This window comes from Rattus rattus, chromosome 8 (assembly GCF_011064425.1).
Source record: "Rattus rattus isolate New Zealand chromosome 8, Rrattus_CSIRO_v1, whole genome shotgun sequence".
Classification (NCBI taxonomy): domain Eukaryota; kingdom Metazoa; phylum Chordata; class Mammalia; order Rodentia; family Muridae; genus Rattus; species Rattus rattus.
In genome coordinates, this window is record NC_046161.1 from 32,527,547 (window position 1) to 32,546,369 (window position 18,823).

The 18,823-nt window shown below is 39.4% G+C and overlaps 1 pseudogene; it reads left to right on the forward strand.

Annotated features, from left to right (window-relative positions):
• Positions 1-17,352: 17,352 nt before the first annotated feature.
• Positions 17,353-18,293, forward strand: LOC116907219 (annotated as a pseudogene).
• Positions 18,294-18,823: the final 530 nt, after the last annotated feature.

Below are 18,823 nucleotides of genomic sequence, written 5' to 3' on the forward strand. Positions count from 1 at the left end.
GCCCACTCTGTCTTTCACACCTGCACTCCATCTCCCTCAAAAATTCCAGGCAACCACTGAGTCTTTTTCTATATCAAAGTTGTTTGGTTACAGCATTCTCACGACTATTTCTAAGTCTCTTCAGGAAGCAGAATGGCAATCAAATACTCCAACCTGTCTGAAAGAATTAAAACTTCTGCTAAGGGTCTAGAGGACCTACTTTCTTCCAGAAACTCAGAATCCTTTTAAGAAAGACCCTCCTCAACAGAAAAACAGCTTTGGCTTCCCTATATCCTCTCAGAATTTGCAATGACTGCTTCAGGCTGAAAGATTACACTACCCAGCTTCCCTTGCAGCAGGACAAGGCAACACTGGAAGGGAGGAAATATGAGATGGAAGGTAATGCATTCATTTTCCAGATGCCCACACCTGTAAAGATTACAGCCATCTGAAGGCATTCTCTCAACTGACTCCATGGTGTGAGGAATTGGTTCATCAATCAACCCATATGGATGAAACAATGCCAGTTTATTCTTTGTGTCCTATCCAAAGTTAGAAGCCTTTTTCTTTTTGGCTTCTATCCTTTCCTTAAGCCACCTGCAAAAATATAACATGATTTTCTGCCTTGCTGCTGCTTTCTTATAGAACCCAGGATCAAAATCCAGGGAAAGCACTACTTACAATGGATTGCATCTTCCCACATCAACCAATAATAATGATGATAATAATATTAATAATAATAAAAATAATAATGTGCGAATGTGCAAAATGACAATTTTTCAATATCCTTTCATCTGTTTGAGGTCAATTAGGTTCATTTGTTATAGTGAAAAATGCATCAATAAATATGGGAGTACAAGTATCTTCTGGTAGGGTGTAGAGATTTCTCTGTATATACCCAGAAATGAACAAGAAGTGAACATGATTTTTATACCCACATTGAACGTAACCTTCACACACTCATTAAATAAGCTTATTATTATTATTGTTGTTGTTGTTGTTGTAATAATGGAGACTTTTGAAAACATATATAATTGATGAAAATACAGCTCATGGAAAATCAAAATAGAAGGATCAGAAAGATTGTACAGGCTAGGGTCCAGAATGTCCCAGAGTGTCCCCTAGGCAGCATAAGTAAAAATGGACCAGTACATTTTTACAATATGATGGTCTGATAAAGAACAGCATAATGAAAACACCAGTTAAGAAGCTAATGCAAACAGGAAAGGGGGAGTTACAAGTTGTCAATGACTGCTGAATGTGAGAGAGAATCAGTTTCTTCCAAGGAGGTCTTCCCACATAAGTTATTCAATCCCAAGTCATGATCCCTGGACACTTGTACGCATGAGCAAAGCTAAGTAGACTCACTAGGTTATACAACTGTGCATAGATTTTTACATCTGCATGGAATAGCAATGATAGCAATAATGAAAGAAATCTTGATTTTGGGAAGAGAGACATGGGAAGAGATTGAAGTAAAGAAAGAAGGTGGAAGTGATATACATCCTATACTTACATATGAAGTTTAAAAACAATAAAACTATTAAAATATTATATAGAAATTTATTTTTACTAGTGTAAGATCTTTCAAGAAATATTTAACCGTACTCTCATTGTTTACAAGTATTATGTAGTCAATAGCTTTCATTAGAAGAAAGATATAAATAATATTTCTATTGGGTACCTCAAATAAATATGAATTAGATATCATATTTGAGTTTTCTACTATTTCCTCCATTCAGTAAAAGTCTAGTACTTTCAGATGGTAGTTTTTAACAAAAGTACATATTTCCATACTGACTCTTTACATAACCTACATACCAGGCATATATTCTACGCAATAAATGTTCTTTACTCTGATGTGTTATATTTATTGTATTTCAGTAAAATAATATAAATATGTATATGTTGAATTCAGAGGTTTCTTAAGTTCAGAGAAATCAGTAATTGTATTGTATCATATAGATACATCAATAAATTTTATAGAAAAATCCTTTGAATTTAAGTCTATAATTCTCTGAATATACATATATTTTCTTTATTAATCATTTTATTAATTTACATTTAAAATGTTACATTTCCCAGTTACCCCTCCACAACCCCCTCATCCCATCCTCTCACCCCTCTCCTTTGCATTTATGAGGGTGATGCTCCATCCACTCACCTACTTCTGCCCCACCTCAGCTCTCTAACCTCAAGCCTCCCCCCTCTCCCACTGATGTCAGATAAGGCCATCCTCTGCTACATATATACCTGGAGTCAGGGCTCCCTCCATGTGTATTCATGAGATGGTCGTTTAGTCCATGGGAGACCTGGGTGATCTAGGTATTTAATATTGTCCTTCATATAGGGCTGTAATACCCTTCAGCTCCTTTAGTCCTTCCTCTTGCTCTTCCATTGGGGTTCCTGGACCCTGTCTGATGGTTAACTATGAGTTCTACCAGCACTTGACCCATAGGGAACAGCCAATCCATGCTCCTGTTAGCAAGTGTTTCTTGACATCAACAATAGAATGGGGTTTTGGTGTCTGTACCCATGGATCCCTAGGTGGGACAGTCTTTGGATGAACTTTCCTTTAGTCTCTGTTCCATTTTTTGTCTGTCTTTTCTTTGGACAGGAAAATTCTGGGTTAAAATTTTTGAGCTGCATTGGGTGGCCCCATCCCTCAACTGGTGGTTGTGCCTATCTACTGGAGGAAGAAAATTCAGTCTCTATCTTGCCTCCATTGGGAATTTCTGCCACTGGGTCCTGGGAGCCCCTTGCTTCCCTGAAGTCTGGGACTTACTAGTGGCTACCACCATTTCCCTATTCCCCAAAAGCTACATGGTCCTATTCAATTTTCTGACTCTCTGTCCTTCTCTTCTACTCCTTCCAATATCTTTCCTAACCCCCTTTCCCTCCACCTCCTCTCTTTATCTCAGTTCCCTCCATCCCTCTGTCTACTTCCTGTAATTATTCTGTAACCTGTTCTATGTAGGACTGAAACATCTAATTTTATCTTCCATTATCTTAAGCTCCATATGGTTTGTGGATTGCATCGTGGACATTCTGAGTTTTTGGGTTAATATCCACTTATTGTTGAGTACATACCATTTGTGTTCTTTTGTGACTGGGTTACCTCACTCAGGATGATATTTTCTAGTTTCATCAATTTGCCTAAGAATTTCAGGAAGTCATTGTTTTTAATAGCTGAGTCATATTCCATTGTGTAAATGTACCACATCATCTGTATCTGTTTTCCTTTAGAAGAACATCTGGGATGTTTCAAGCTTCTGGCTATTGTAAATAAGGCTGCTATAAACGTAGTGGAGCACATGTCTTTGTTGTGTGTCATAGCATCTTCTGGGTATATGCCCAGGATTTTGTATCTACTTCATTTTACTAAAGTGAAGTAGCAAGTAAATTTTCCTCTTATTTGAGTGCATCTTTTTGTTAAATTGGATATTTTTATTTACATTTCAAATGTTATCATCTTTCCTGATTTCCTATGCAAAAGTCCCTATACTTCCCCTATCTTCTATAAGGGTGTTCTATAAGCCCTCTTCTACAAGGGTGTTCATCCTCCACAACCAATAGGGAGCTATTCCTACCATCCCAACTTGACATTCTCCTACAATGGAGGCTTCAGCATTGGCAGGAACAAGGGTTTCTCCTCCAATTGGAGCACAACAAGGTCATCCTCTGCTACCTATGCAGCTAGAGTCAGGGGAGTGTCCATGTGTAGAATTTGGGTATTTGTTTAGTCCCTGGGAGATCTAGTTGTTTGGTACTGTTGTTCTTATGGAAATGCAAGCCTCTTCAGCTCCTCCAGTCCTTTAACTACTCCAATGAGGACCCAGTTCTTAGTTCAATAGTTTCTTACTAGCATTTTCCCCAGTATTTGTCATGTTCCAGCTGAACCTCTCAGGAGACAGCTATACCAGGCTCATGTCAGAATGCACTTCCTGGCTTATCAATATTGTCTAGGTTTGGTGGAGAATATATATATATATATATATATATATATATATATATATATATATCTCCCCAGGTAGGGCAAACACTACTTAATGGACATTACTAAAGTCTCTACTCCAAACACTATCTTCATATCTCCTCCTATACATAATTTTTTCTTTCCCCTTTTAAGAAGGACTGAATCATCATTATGTGGTTGTCCTTCTTAATGAGCTCCATTTGGTTATAAGGATTGTATCATGGGTATTTGAGCTTTGGGGTTAATATCCACTTATCAGTGAATACACACCATGTGTGTTTTTCAGTGATTGGGTTACCCCACTCAGGATGGTATTTTCTAGTTCATTCCATTTGCCTATGAATTTCATGAAGTCATTGGTTTTCATATCTCCATGTGAAGATGAACCACATATTCAGTATCCATTCCTCTGTTAAAGGCCATATGGGTTCTTTCCAGCTTCTGGCTATTATACATAAGCTTTCTGTGAACATAGTGGAGAATGTGTCTTTCTTGTATGTTGGAACATTTTTGGATATATGCCCAGGAGTACTATAGCTGGATCCTCAGGTAGTACAATATCCAATTTTCCTAAGGACCTCCAGACTGATTTCCAGAGTGGTTGTACCAGCTTGCAATCCAACCAAATATGGAGGACTGTTGCTATTTCTCCACATCCTCACCAGTATCTGTAATCTCCTGAGTTTTTGATCTAAGCCATTCTGACTGCTCTGAGGTGGAATCACAGGATTGTTTTGACTTGCATTTCCCTGATGACTAAGGATGTTGATCATTTCTTTAGGTACTTCTCAGCCATTCTATATTCCTCAGTGAAAAATTCTTAGGTTATCTCTGTACCCTATTTTAGTAGGTTTATTTGGCTCGTTGGAGTCTAAGTTCTTGAGTTCTTTGCATATATTGGATATTAGATCTCTATGGGATGGAGAATTATTAAAAATCTTTTCCTAACCTTTTGGTTGCAATTTTGTCCTAATGACAGTGGCCTTTGCCTCATAGAAGCTTTGCAGTTTTATGAGGTCCCATTTGTCAATTCTTGATCTTCCAGAAATTTTCCAAAGTGTTCTTGTGTTCAAAGTTATTCTCCACTTTTTCTTCTATTACTTTGAGTGTATCTGATTGTATGTGGAAATCCTGGAGAACCGAATCCTTGTTGGAGGAATTAGAGAAAGGGTTGAAAGAGGTGAAGGAACTTGCAACACCATAAGAACAACAATGCCAATAAAACAGAGCTTCCAGGGACTAAACCAATACCCAAAGTCTACACATGGACTGACCCAGGACTCCAACTGCATATGTAGCAGAGGATAGCACTGTTGGGCACCAGTGTTAGGCAAAGCCCTTAGTCCTGTCATGGTTGGACCCCCAGTGCAGGGGAATGTTAGGGAGTCATAAAGGGAAGTGGATGGGGGAGACACTCTTATGGGGGTGGGAGAGGGGGTGGGGGCTTATGGAAAGGAAAGTGTATGGTTCAAGTAATAAACTGGCATAAAAAGTGGAATGGGGCTGAAATCTATATACAAGGATATAAACAGTTTAAAGGAGTGGTGATTTTGAGGTAAGATCCTACCTGGCTTGTCTTTGATCTAGTCATGGTGGTACACACCTTTAATCCCATGAGACAAAACCAAGAAGATTTCTGAGTTTAAGGCTAGCCTAGGACAGAACAAGTTCTAGGTGAAGAAAAACTTAAGTCCAAGAAGGGTGGTACATGCTTTTAATCCCAGCATTCAGGAGACAGAGCCATGAAGATCTCTGAGTTCAATTTTTAGATCAAGCTCCAGGAGAGCTAACCTTGGCATTAAGGGGATTGGAAAACAGAAAACTAGTAGTAGATTAAGAGGGGAACATATTCTAGGCCCAGAAAGCAGCAGGACTTGGTAGCTTTGTCTTGTGACTCTGACTTTATAGTCAAGATGAGAAGGGACTACTGGGACAATTGATGCTGGTTAGATGGAGCTAAGAAATTAGTTGTGATTAAGAGGATATTGGCATCATTCAGGTGACATCTGGGAAGTATTTTCTGAGGTCACAAAGGAGCTATGTTACAGAGATAACCAAGGTTCTAACTTGTGCTGCATTACCTGTACTTGGTAATGTGTAAGAATCACCCATATGGTACTGGTTTTGAAGGTACGAAGAGGTCATGGAGAGAATATGAGGTTTAGCACTGTGACAAGCTAAGGAAGGTCATTGGTCAAGGTGCAGACTCAGTTGCATTTGACAGCCCACGACTGAATGCATTGCAAAGAAGTAGAGGCTTGGTTCCATGAAGAGAGTTTATGAGAAGCTATTGGTGAAGCCTGGTGGTAGATGAAGTCTCCATTGTTTTGGACATTCTGGTACTATGGGATGAACACCAATTACAGCACCAGCAAAAAAGTGAAGTCAACCAGAGACTACAGTGCTACAGAGGACAGAGCTAGAGATATGACTCAATCCCTTTGGGAAAACCCAGAATGTCATGTGTGGATCTCAGACATTGGAACTAGAAGCTGTAACATTGAAGTTCCCTTAGATACGCCAAGACATTTAAGGTGCCGAGGAAAGCTGCTAATAGAGAGGGTAACCAGCATAAGAGAAAGATGTTTGTTGCAGTAAACAAAAAGAAAAAGGAGTTGGATATCTGAAGACAAATTTGACATCAGACAAGGAGGTGCAGAGTTTGGTGTTAGCTTACCTGGTTTCCTATATTGCTTTGGAAATTACAGTTCCATGATTAGATGAATCTCAGGAGAGACTTTAGACTGCTATAGACTATGGGGAATAAAGGAGTTGGATTAAATGTACTTTTTATTATGGTATGGGTAGGTATGGCCACCATAGGTTAATGTCTTTGAACAAGTTGATTGTGGCCAGGGAGTGGAATGTGGTGGTTTGAACTTGTGTTACACAGGGAGTGGCACTGTTAGGAGATGTGACCTTGTTGGAGGAAGTGTTTCATTGTGGGCATGGGCATTGAAACCTTCATTCTCTTTCCATGCAAGCCAGTTTTCTTCAGTTTGCCTTTGAAACAAGATGGAGAGCTCTCAGCTCCCACAGTTCCACAAATTCTTGCCATGTTTCCTGGTATGCTGAAAATAGACTATCGTGTTATAAAGGCAAATATTTCTATCAGGCTGGCTTACCAGGCTCGTCTCTATGTCCAACCTCTGCAAGTCTTTCAGACAGGGAGAATTATGAGTCTGAGATTTGAAAGTGGGATAGCAACCCAATCACTCTCTTGGGGCCCTGTTTTTGACTGGAGCTGTGCTCTACAAGTTCCCTACCCCCACTGTATGTCATTTCATTGAGGGTCCTTCCCTTTGAATCCTGCGACTCCCTCACCTCCCAGGTCTCTGGTAAATTCTAGAGGGTCTTCCCAACCTTCTTCTTCCTGAGAGGTTGCCTGTTTCCATTCTGTCTGCTGGTTTTAAGGACTTCAGTCCCTTTCCCCCACCCAATACCAGATTATGTCCCCCCTCCCCCTACTATTCCCTTTCCTTCCTTCCCACCCTCTGTATTTACCTGCTACTGCCTATTGCCACCTAGAACTTTGTAGGGTACCATGAATTATGACATACTCAGTGTCCATCCATTAACATTCAAGTATTTCGCAAAGCAACAGGGATGAACAAATCCACACCTCTACTTCAGGCTTTCTTTGGTTTACAAGGGCCAAAAAGGACTTATGCACAGAGATAAGCACTGGAGAAGCCAGGAAGCTAAATGCACAGCTTACCTCTTCAGAGGAATGAGGTTCATTTCTGATCTTCTTAGAATGCCAGAATTGATGAAGTTTTACATCATGGTGATCCTTTATTATCTAATGAGATAGGCTTTGCCACAATCTCTCAGTATTTATATGTTTTCTTATCTCTTTCCTCTAAATATTGAGCACTGCTGTTAGATCATAAACCCATTTCTTATGCATGATATCAATTGTGATTTTCAACAACCTAAATGCCTTCTTTGTTAAGTTAGGGCAAGGCTAATGGTGACACCCAAGGAGTTGTTCACCTCAGTTAAGCTTCCCTAGACCCTAAATCTTGGACAGTAACTCTGTGTCCACAGTAACCATTCTTGTAAAAGAAACCAGATGTACTTTGTGAAGAATCTCAATGTAAACGTGTTGTAAAATTTTATACACTGGGACTGAGTTAATTGTTAAGTGAATACATTTTTTTTTCAGAATTGTGCTGTGCTTAAATATGGCTAAAGTAAAATGATCTGCAGCAAACTCTGTAAGACAGTCCAGAGCCAGTAACAGTAAAATGGGCTGAGCTGAGTTTCTTCTTCTCTCACTCTGGTATATCTTTTTGTCTCCCTGCCTCCTGTAAAGCCTACAGTGAAATCACCACACTTGGGTCTCTGTGTATGGTCCTTTTTCATATACATCACTACTATGTCAGGGGCAGCAGTGCTTGTTTCCAGCCCCTGAGGCCTGTTACTCCTTTAGCATGGTATAGAGTGGGGACCACTTTGTATTTATTTCTTTTTTTTTCTTTTCTTTTCTTTTCTTTTCTTTTTTTTTTGTCACCCTGTGGTGAACTGGTGTTAAGATTTTTGATCTTTCCAATGACTTCCTATTTCCATATTTTGGTTTCCAGTAACATTTGTTGCCAGGAATACTGGATTAATTCAAATCTTGCCATAACTGGTTTCAAATAGCTAGTACGGACCCTGGCTTCTGTGTCTTCTGCTATCCGGACACCAATATTTTCTCACCTTCTACCTGAATGTTTTACACCTTAAGAATGGACACAGAAAATATGGTTCATTTCCACAGTGAAATACTACTCAGATATTAAGAATAAGGACATCCTGAGTTTTGCAGGCAAATGGATGGAATTACAAAATATCATCTTGAGTGAGGCAACTCAGACCCAAATGGACATGTATTGCATGTTCTCACTAAGAAGTGGATATTACCCCCCCAAAAAAAAAGTACACCCATGATACTGTCCATAGAACTCAAAATGTTCAACAAGCTGAAGTGCACAAGTAAGGATGATTCAGTCTCACTGGGGCAGGAAAAGAAAGCAACCACAAGAGGGGAGGGGGAAGTGACTAAAGAAGGAAAGGGAATGGGGATGGGGGAGGAGGAGAACATGACCGGGTATTGGGTTGGGGAAAGGGATTGAAGCTCTGAGGGCCAGAAGAAACAATAGAAAACTCAGCAGGAAGGAGGTTGGGAAGAGCCTCTAGAATGTACCAGAGACCTGAGAAATGAGAGACTCTCAGGACTCAAGGTGGGGAACCTAGATGAAATGCCCTACGGTCGGGAGAGGGGACCTACTAAACCCACATCCAACAGAAAGACAGGGTATCAAGTGAGGGATTGGGTTGCCATCCCACTATCAATGCTCTAACCCATAGTTCTTCCTGTCTGAAATAACAGCAGGGAGGGGAATTGAGAAGAGCCCGAGGGAAAAAATGTCCAGAGACATTCTCAAAGTGGGATCTAGCTCAAGGGGAGGCCTCAAGATTTGACACCATTACTGAGGCTATGGGGTATTCACAGAAAGGGACCTATCATGACTGCCCTCCAAAAGACCCAACAAGTAGTTGAAAGAGTCAGATACCAATATGTGTACCCAACCAATGAATAGAAACTGGTGATCCCTGTTGTTGAGTTAGAAAAAAGCTGGAGGAGGCTGAAGAGGAGGGCAACCCTGTAGGAGGACCAGCAGTCTCAATTAATTTGGACCACCGAGATCTCTCAGACACTGGGTCACCAACCAGGCAGCATACACCAGTTGAGATGAGGCCCCAATACATATACAGCAGAGGACTCACAGGTCTGGGTTCAGTCAGAGAAGATGCACCTAACCCTCAAGAGACAGGAGGCCCCAGGAAGTTTAGACTTCTGAGAGGTTAGGTGGGGTGGGAACATCCTTGTGGAGACACAGGGGTGGTATGGTGTGGGGGGTGGTGTGTAGGGAAGTATGGGAGGTGGAACTGTCAGGGGAGTGGACCAGGAGGGGAATAAAATCTGGAACCTAAAAATAAATAAATAAATAATATTTTAAAAAGAATTAATTGGTGGCTTTTATCATTCACATCTGCCATGAAACTTTTTACTATATGACTCAGTAAATCTACTAGAGGTTCATCCTAGTCTTGAGATCTCTACTGAATTGAATACTTTTTTAATAGCACACCTCTATCTGTCCCAAGAGATTGTAAATATAGTTCCTCAGCTGCCCAAATTCCTCAAATTCCTAAAATTATTCAGTTTTCCTATGGGAATCTCCATTCAAGATAAACAAGTATCCTTGAGCAAGCTGAAGTCATCTGAGTAGAGAGAACCTCAATTAAGGAAATGCACTTAAGAAAGTTTAGGCCGTAAGCAAATCTGTGTCAGTGAAGGCTAGGAGTGGATCCAGACTGTGGTGGGCAGGGTTATCCCTGAGCTGATGGTCTTGTTTTCTGTTGTCTTGAAAATAAAAAGAGCAGAACTGGTTTCCAGCTAAGACCCTGGTGGTCACTAGTTCTAGTTCCAAGGGGCCAATGGAGCTAGCCGTAATTTATTTCAGATTAGTATCTCTCCCAGTGCCTCTCTGCTAGCCTTGAACCCTCTAGTTCAAGCTACCCAGTAATATCAAGGCTCTAGAATTCCAGCAGCAGCAGGCCTAACAGGGCTCCCTGCCATGGACTCTGCCCACACTGCCAGCAATCGCCCTCTGGTAGTTAAAATATAAACTCCGAACTACCCAGTAAAATCAAGAGTCGATAAACTGTAACCCAACAATCAGATTTATATGCTAATTTCTCAATCTAGAATACAACCACACAATAAACGTACAACCAATTGATAAGGAAACAAACCACCCACCTAAATAAGATAAATTTGCCTAAAGAAATCCTTCCTAGATACCTTGGCAATTCAAGACCACCTGGATCTGGGTTATCCTTCATTCTTTTCTTCTCCTTCTCTCCTGCCTTACAAAAGCTCTGTCCCCACCTTATTTTTTTTACTGTCCAACCATGGCCTTTACTAATTTGTCTGCCTTTACCTGCATAATGACATCAACCTATAGGATTTAGTAAGAAAGTAGGCTGAATCCACAGACACCAAACCCTGAGATACTATTGCTAATGCCAAGAACTGCTTGAAGAAAGGAGCCCAGTAGAGAGAAGTCCTCTGACAGGTTCTGCAAGCACCTTATTAGAACAGATACAGATACCCACAGTCAACCATTGGTCTGAATCAGGGAACCACAAAAGAAAAGATATACAAGGACTGAAGGAGGTGAAGGGAATTGTAAACCCATAGAAAGGACAATATCAACTAAACTACCAACCAAAGTATATGCATGACTGGGTACATGGCTCCTGTTACATATGTAGCAGAGGATTGTGGCAAAGTGACCGACATCTGGCTCCTGGTTGAGCTGAAGTTCCAAACCCGAGTGACCCTGAAAGAGACAGGAGGTGTTTCAATAGGCTCCCAGGAAACCAAGTAGGTCACTGGCCTGCAGCCCTCCATATATTTGTGATCATCAGCCATGTAAGAGCAAGGCCCGAAGCCTTTCATGGGTAGAGAACCACAGGTTTGGAAGGCTCAAGACGGATCTTCATTGTAATGAGGTGCCCAAAGTCCTGGAGGCTTAGCCAATGAAGCTTCCCTTTCCAGACACTCCTCCCTGCAAAAGGTATTTAATCTTAGGTCCAATCTGAGAAGTGGGGTACAGTTGTACTCATCCACGTTCTGCCATGACAATAAATACCTTAGAATAACAGACTTCCTCTTTTCATGGGATCCACCATAGGGAGCCATAGAGAAGCTCTTTGCCCACAGAAATGTCACCAAACCCAAGTCTGCCACAGCCTACCTGCAAAAGACTCTCCCTGTGGTACCAGTTAGAGCATGCTCTCAATTCTTTCCCCTCTGGCTTGGGCTCAATTCAACCCCTCAGGTCCCCCATAGCATTCTCAGCTCTTGAGGCATCCCAGCAACACCTAGATACCCAAGAGCCTGAGAATCTGACTGCCCCAGCCTCCTTGTGGGCCCTGGTACCCCAGAGCAAGCTCTGGCTCTGTCAGCACCTCAGACTGTGCTTCCCCACCCCAGAAGCTTGCAAAGTCTGTGGTGGAGCAGATGCTTGACCCCATTTAACCTACAGAGGATTGCCTCATCCATCCTCAATGGGCATAGAGACACTTGGTCTTATGGAGGCTTGTTGCCCCAGCGAAGGATGGTGCTAGGTGTGAGGCAGGAATGGGTGGGTTGAATATTACCCTCTTAGAGGCAAAGAGGGAGGGGTATGGGAGGGGATTATTAGAGGGGAGACCATGAAATGAGATTTGAAATGTAAATAAATAAAATAATCAAGAAAGAAAGATAGTGGGCTGAGCATACTACAAGGAACCAGTTAGTAAGTGTCACTCCTCCTTAGCTTGTATCATCTCCTGCCTCAGGCTTCTGACATCTTTCAGTTCCTGTCCTATCTTCTTTAATAAGGAACAAGAAAGTAGCCTTTTCCTGAGTTTTGGTCTCTGTCAAATAATCCTAACTAGGAATATACCTATCTCTATCTATCTCTATCTATCTCTATCTATCTATCTATCTATCTATCTATCTATCTATCTATCTATCTATCTGTTATGAAATGTGTGTATGTCTACATATACATATAACATATATTTACACCTACACAAATACATGCATTCAAATATATATATATATATATATAATAAAAATTGCATTCTTGAGTAAAATGGGTAAGTTTATGATATACATGCATGGCAGGATTCAGGCCCAAGTAGTTCCCTGGAGCACTGAGAATCCATTTAGCCTCAGTGAGGGAAAAGGGTCCATGAAAAATAAGACCCAACAGAAGTCTACTGTCTCCGGCTCCAGCTACATAGGCCTGAATGTCTCTGGTCATGTTGGCCAAACCATTAATTAATATCAAAAACCAAAACCAAACCAAAGCAAAACAAAACAAAACAAAACAAAACAAAACAAAACAAAAAAAAAAAAACCAAACCAAAACAAACAGACAAACAAAAAAAAAAAAAAAGAAAAAGACCAAAAAAATCCCAAAAACAAAATAGCCCTCCTCTTCAGATGAAGATGAATGACTCTTTGTATCTCACATGACAAGAGGATGGATTCTCTTAACCAATACAGTATCTCAGGGTCTTCTCTTACATCCTAAATGCTTCAAACAATAGAAAGGCAAACCAAATCATTCTCCCCTCAATTTTCTTGAAATGACTGCACTGTGTGGGATGCTATCAACAGGGAACCTTATGCCTAATGTACCACCCAACTGTTATGAGTCCTTCACACTAGTTCAATTAGGCATGCCCTTTATTTTGGCATTCAATTTTCCCTCTTAACAAAAGTTGACTTCAAGGTCCACACTCTAATATTTCTTGATTAAAGTATGCTGTCAGATACCCTGTCATCCAAATCACAGCTTTGGATAGTTATTCAGAATATCCAAGTAGTAACTGAGTATTAGTTTTTGTGTATCTATAGAATCAACAAATAATTCTATGAAATGATATATTAAGTTTTTAGACTCTTCTGGAGGAGATAAGCAGGAGGTGAACAAATTTGGTCTCTAAACATTTTATCAGAATCTCTTGAAGGAGACTCCCTCTAATCTCAGATCACCTGTGGTGCTTTAAAAATATAATCTAGTCTCTACATAGAGAACTTGAGGGCCAGTGTGTACACACTTGCCTTAAAATCTGTAAAGAATATACCCGCTTTGACAGGGAAGCCTGTAGCTGTTTCTAAAAAATTTCAAAGCCAATTGTCTACATCACTATACTATTGCTGTGAAAAGACATTATGGCCAAAACAACTGGTATAAAAAAGTGTTTGAAAGCTTGCTTACAGCTTCCAATGCTAGTCCAGTATCATCATGATAGGAAGCATAGTGACTCACAGTATCTGAGAGTTTTACATACTGATTGTTTGACAGAAAGGCAAGCAGGCAAGAAAATACACACACACACACACACACACACACACACACACAAATACAAACACAAACACATACACACAAACACACACAGAGAGAGAGAGAGAGAGAGAGAGAGAGAGAGAGAGAGAGAGAGAGAGAGAGAGAGAGAGAGAGAGAGACACTGGGCCTTTAGTGTTTTGTAACTCCAAAGCCCATCCCCCCTAGTGGCACGCTACTCTAACAAGACCATACCTCTAAATCCTTTTACTTCTTCATGGTTTGCCCTTAATTGAGAATTAGATTCACTAAATATCCTTGGAGTATCTCTAGATGGTTTTCCACCACATGCATTAGTTGTCTAGTAGGCTCACATAGGCTCTAATCCATGAGTAGTGTTTTTCTTTTTTGGTTGTCCCATAGTATTGGTGTCTACAAAATATTGAATCTACTGTTGTACCTAGTAACTAGGCTGCGTTTTCAAAAATAGCCTCTCTTGTGCTCTGTTCATAGTAAAAAGCCTCATCTTCTCCATTAATCCCTTCTATCCTGTGGCTTTGACTGCTAGTAAGGCTGGACCTTCTTTAACGCCTTCTTTTGACTTTTAAATGCCAAGTACTAGGGCTCTGCAAGCTCCAGTACTTAGTTGTTCAATATAAATGGCCAACAACAACAAAAAATGACTCAGCAGACTGTAATTATACGTGTGTGTGTGTGTGTGTGTGTGTGTATGTGTGTGTGCATGCGCACTTGTGTGTGTATGCTTATGTGAGTATGTGCACATGTTACAATAATCTAACAAGAAGAGACTTTCAACTGGAAAATGGGTGTGAAATGGGAGAAGTTGGAGGGAAGAGATTTTGAGGGGAGAAGCTGAGGGGAGAAAAGTGAATGGGGAATTAATGCAGTTATATTTTAATTAAAATGTTCAAAACTAAAAAATATTTTTACATTTAAAAATTGTGATCTTGGAGAGCTGGGCTTGTAACCCAGTCATAGAAGGAGCATATATAAGGAATTGAGTTTGGTCCAGAACCTTGTAAGCACTCACCGACTATAACTTAAAAGTGATTTTGAGAAAAATCAGTGAGATGATATCTGAAATATATTAGCATATTAATTAGTGTAAAGAAAAATGCTGAAGTAGTATGGAAATGTGGGGAGAGATTGTGTGGAGCACTACCAACTTTCCTCTTTATAATATAAAATGGAAGACAGAAGTTCACTATTGTTCAAGATTGGACAGTGTATCATCCCTGAAGAGAAGTCCAGAGCAGGTTAAAATACTGAGTCCCCAGGTGGCTAAAGATACACAATTGCACAATATATCATTGCAATTGCTTCATTTTCTGTCATTCTCTAGCATCTCTTGTCTAGGACCGCAAAAACCCTGCATCTTTCTTTCCTATATATATATGGCTTTTAAAGCCATGTGAATTTGGGAAGGGGGAGCTCATCCAGTGGCAATTGTGATAATAAGTAGGGTCATTTGTATTTCCTACTAGACTTCAGAAGATTAAGAATTATGTGTTATGACTAATAGCTCAGAAAGATAGCTAGGTATAGCAGAGATTATTTTATTCTGCATCACTTATAAATACAGGAATTGACAGCTCATAGCCTAAAACAATGACATCTCTCAGAAAAAGGGTAAGTTTTCTACTTATTTTAATTAGTAGTTTACACTAATTGTTGTGCTTTTTTATATAACCATGTCATTGGTAATCCCCTAAGTTTTAAGTAGTAAATATGACAAGTATAACTTTATGTCTTCACTAAAATATTCACTCTAAAATGACTCAACAATGATGCTAATTCAAATAGGCTTCACTATACATAATATGCTTTTAAGTATTTTATGTGCATACAATCAGTGTGAAGATAGGTTAAGATATGTCCTGTTAGGAAATTCAACATGTAAGCAAACCATAGTCAACATGTTAAATATTAGAAGCCAAGTCCTGTTGCATACCTGAAAAAATTTAAACTTTGGTTTGCACAACTGATTTTTCTTACTGACACCAGCAACTAATACACTACTGTCTGATTAGGTGAACCTAAATACAAATCGGTATACAGCATTAGGTGTTTCTCCTTCAATGTCTTGCTTTTTATCTCTCCATAGTAGACCACATGGAAATCTTGTACATTGACTGAAGATACACATTTTTGTTTCCATTTCTTGCAGCCCTAAAATTAAGTGCCTTTCCCATAAGCATCTTGAAGGTGAGCAGAGAACATTCAGACTCTGAACAGATTATTTGCAAAGGTCTTTTTCAGTAAGTTTCTACTCCATGAGCATTTCTCACACTCTTTTGCATTCTTGGGTTTCTTTGTGTCATAAGCAATACTGTATGTAGCATTTCTTAAGATCTGATTCCACATTTCCAACTCTAGTGACACCAATTTGTGACACCTTCATCACCAGGTATCTAATGTTGATAGCTATACTGGGGAGAAAGTGAAGTTTTGAAGACTTGGTAGGTGAGTGCTGTACGAATTTTTCTAAGGGATATGTGAACCAATACCTACGTAGCTATGATAGGTTACCAGACCTTTATCAAAGAATGATTCTATTAAAGTGTAAATTGAAGAAGCAATGAGTTTATTGAACTAACAGCAACATGAATGAGGTATGATGACCCAGCACATCTATATCAGTGAAAAGTCTTATACTAGCATGGATGATTACTTCCCCTTATCTGCAGAGGTGAGGTTCCCTTTAGTTAACCTTCCATATTCAATATAGATGGTATGTGAAAACACTATGCTAAATGAGGCAGAATTATGTACATGTGGAATAGAGATAGAATAGCCAGAATCTCATATGATGGTCTACTGAACTCTCTTCTCTTGTGAGGTAATATCAAGACATAGAGAAACAGAGGGTCTTGTGCAAGTAATCATAGCTCCGTTTAACAAGAAGTTAATGACTATTGTTCTTCGAAGCCAGCACTCTACAACAAAGAGATAAGGCAACTCTATCCTGCCTATACTATTTCATTCTTCTCCCCTGAATTTTCTAGCAGTTAGATTAGAATATGGCATCATTAGAAAATGGCATCAATTTTGATGGTGAAATTAGTGATAATCTGCTGGTTTTAACTTTTCAGACTCTAATATAGGGTATAAGATACTATATATTAACATGTAGCATGAAAAATTTCCCCTTTGATTCTCTCTCTTCTCTGTCTCTGTCTCTAAATCTGTCTGTCTCTCTATCTGTCTATTTATATATCTCTTTCTTTGGATACAGTGTCTCTTGTAGTCTACATTGGATAACTTGAAAAGCCTGAGCTTCCTGGGTTTACCTCTCAAATGCTTACAGTAACAGGTATGCACCACCATACTTGGCAAGTTATTCTTTAAGTTCACGCTGAGCACTTGCAGCCACTGTCAGCATATACCTCATAGTTTAGGGAGAAGATATTGCTGTCAAATCTATTCTGTTCTCCAATTTTGCTATATTTTTCTGTCCACAGATTCTCTTAGAAAAGAATGGTTGTAGCAAATGGTTCTACTGTGACTGAGTTCATTCTTTTGGGATTAACAGACCAGCCTGGACTCCAAATACCTCTTTTCTTACTGTTTCTATTAATGTACATGATAACAGTGTTCGGTAATTTGACTTTGATAATTTTAATTGTGTTAAATGCTCACCTACATACTCCTATGTACTTTTTTCTCTGTAATTTATTTTTGTAGATCTCTGTTATTCTTCTGTCATCACACCAAAAATGCTGATGAATTTTATACTAAAGAAGAATCTTATCTCTTATATGGGATGTATGTCCCAACTCTACTTCTTTTGTTTTTTTATAATTTGTGAATGTTATGTACTGGTGTCAATGGCCTATGATCGCTATGTTGCTATCTGTAATCCACTGTTGTATAACACTGCCATGTCCCCAAGGGTGTGTTCTTATCTCATGCTTGCTTCATATTTGATGGGATTTGCTGATGCTATGATCCACACTGGTTGCATGCTCAGACTGAGTTTTTGTGATGAAAACATCATTAACCACTATTTCTGTGATGTTCTTCCTTTGCTGCAGCTCTCATGTACCAGTACCTATGTCAATGAGACAGAAATTTACATTGTAGCGGGGAAAGACATCATTCTGCCCAGTGTCATAATCTTTATCTCTTATGGCTTTATTGTCTCCAACATTTTCCAAATAAAATCCACTCTGGGCAGGTCCAAGGCCTTCAGCACCTGCAGTTCCCACATAATTGCTGTCTCTCTGTTCTTTGGATCATGTGGATTTATGTACCTGAAACCTCCCTCTGCAATATCAATTGATCAAGGAAAAATCTCTTCCATTTTTTATACCATTGTGGTTCCTATGTTGAACCCCTTAATTTACAGCTTGAGAAACAAAGATGTTAAAGTTGCCCTGAGAAAGATCTTGAATATGAGTAAGGTTTTTAAACTATAATTACAAAGTAGACATTTTCTATGTTTAATACATATTTAGCACACACATATAAATAAATATTCATATCATGTTGAAAAATATTTTCACCATTGTTGTTCCTTTTAGCCTTTTGCCTCTTTAAAATGGTGAGAAGTGAATATTTTATTTCTTACCGTTACTACAAACATCTTCTAAGCATATATGAATGAATCTGAAATTGACTAATACAACAATAGGTTGCCAGTATTTCACTGAATATAGTTTTTATTTTTCACTTGAAACAAACTCCAGAACACCATGTCTTTATCCTTTTTTTCACTGGTTGAAGAATACCAGTGTGTAATTTACACAAACTGTTCCTTCCTCGCTGTTAAATATAGCATACCTTGAAACAGTAAATTTTGTGCATTAAATATTCTTCCCAGATGTGTTTTACTTATCATGTGAAGAAAAAATGTCTGTTAAAATGTGAATCTCTCTCTCTCTCTCTCTCTCTCTCTCTCTCTCTCTCTCTCTCTCTCTCTCTCTCCCTCTCTCTCTCTTCCTGAGGT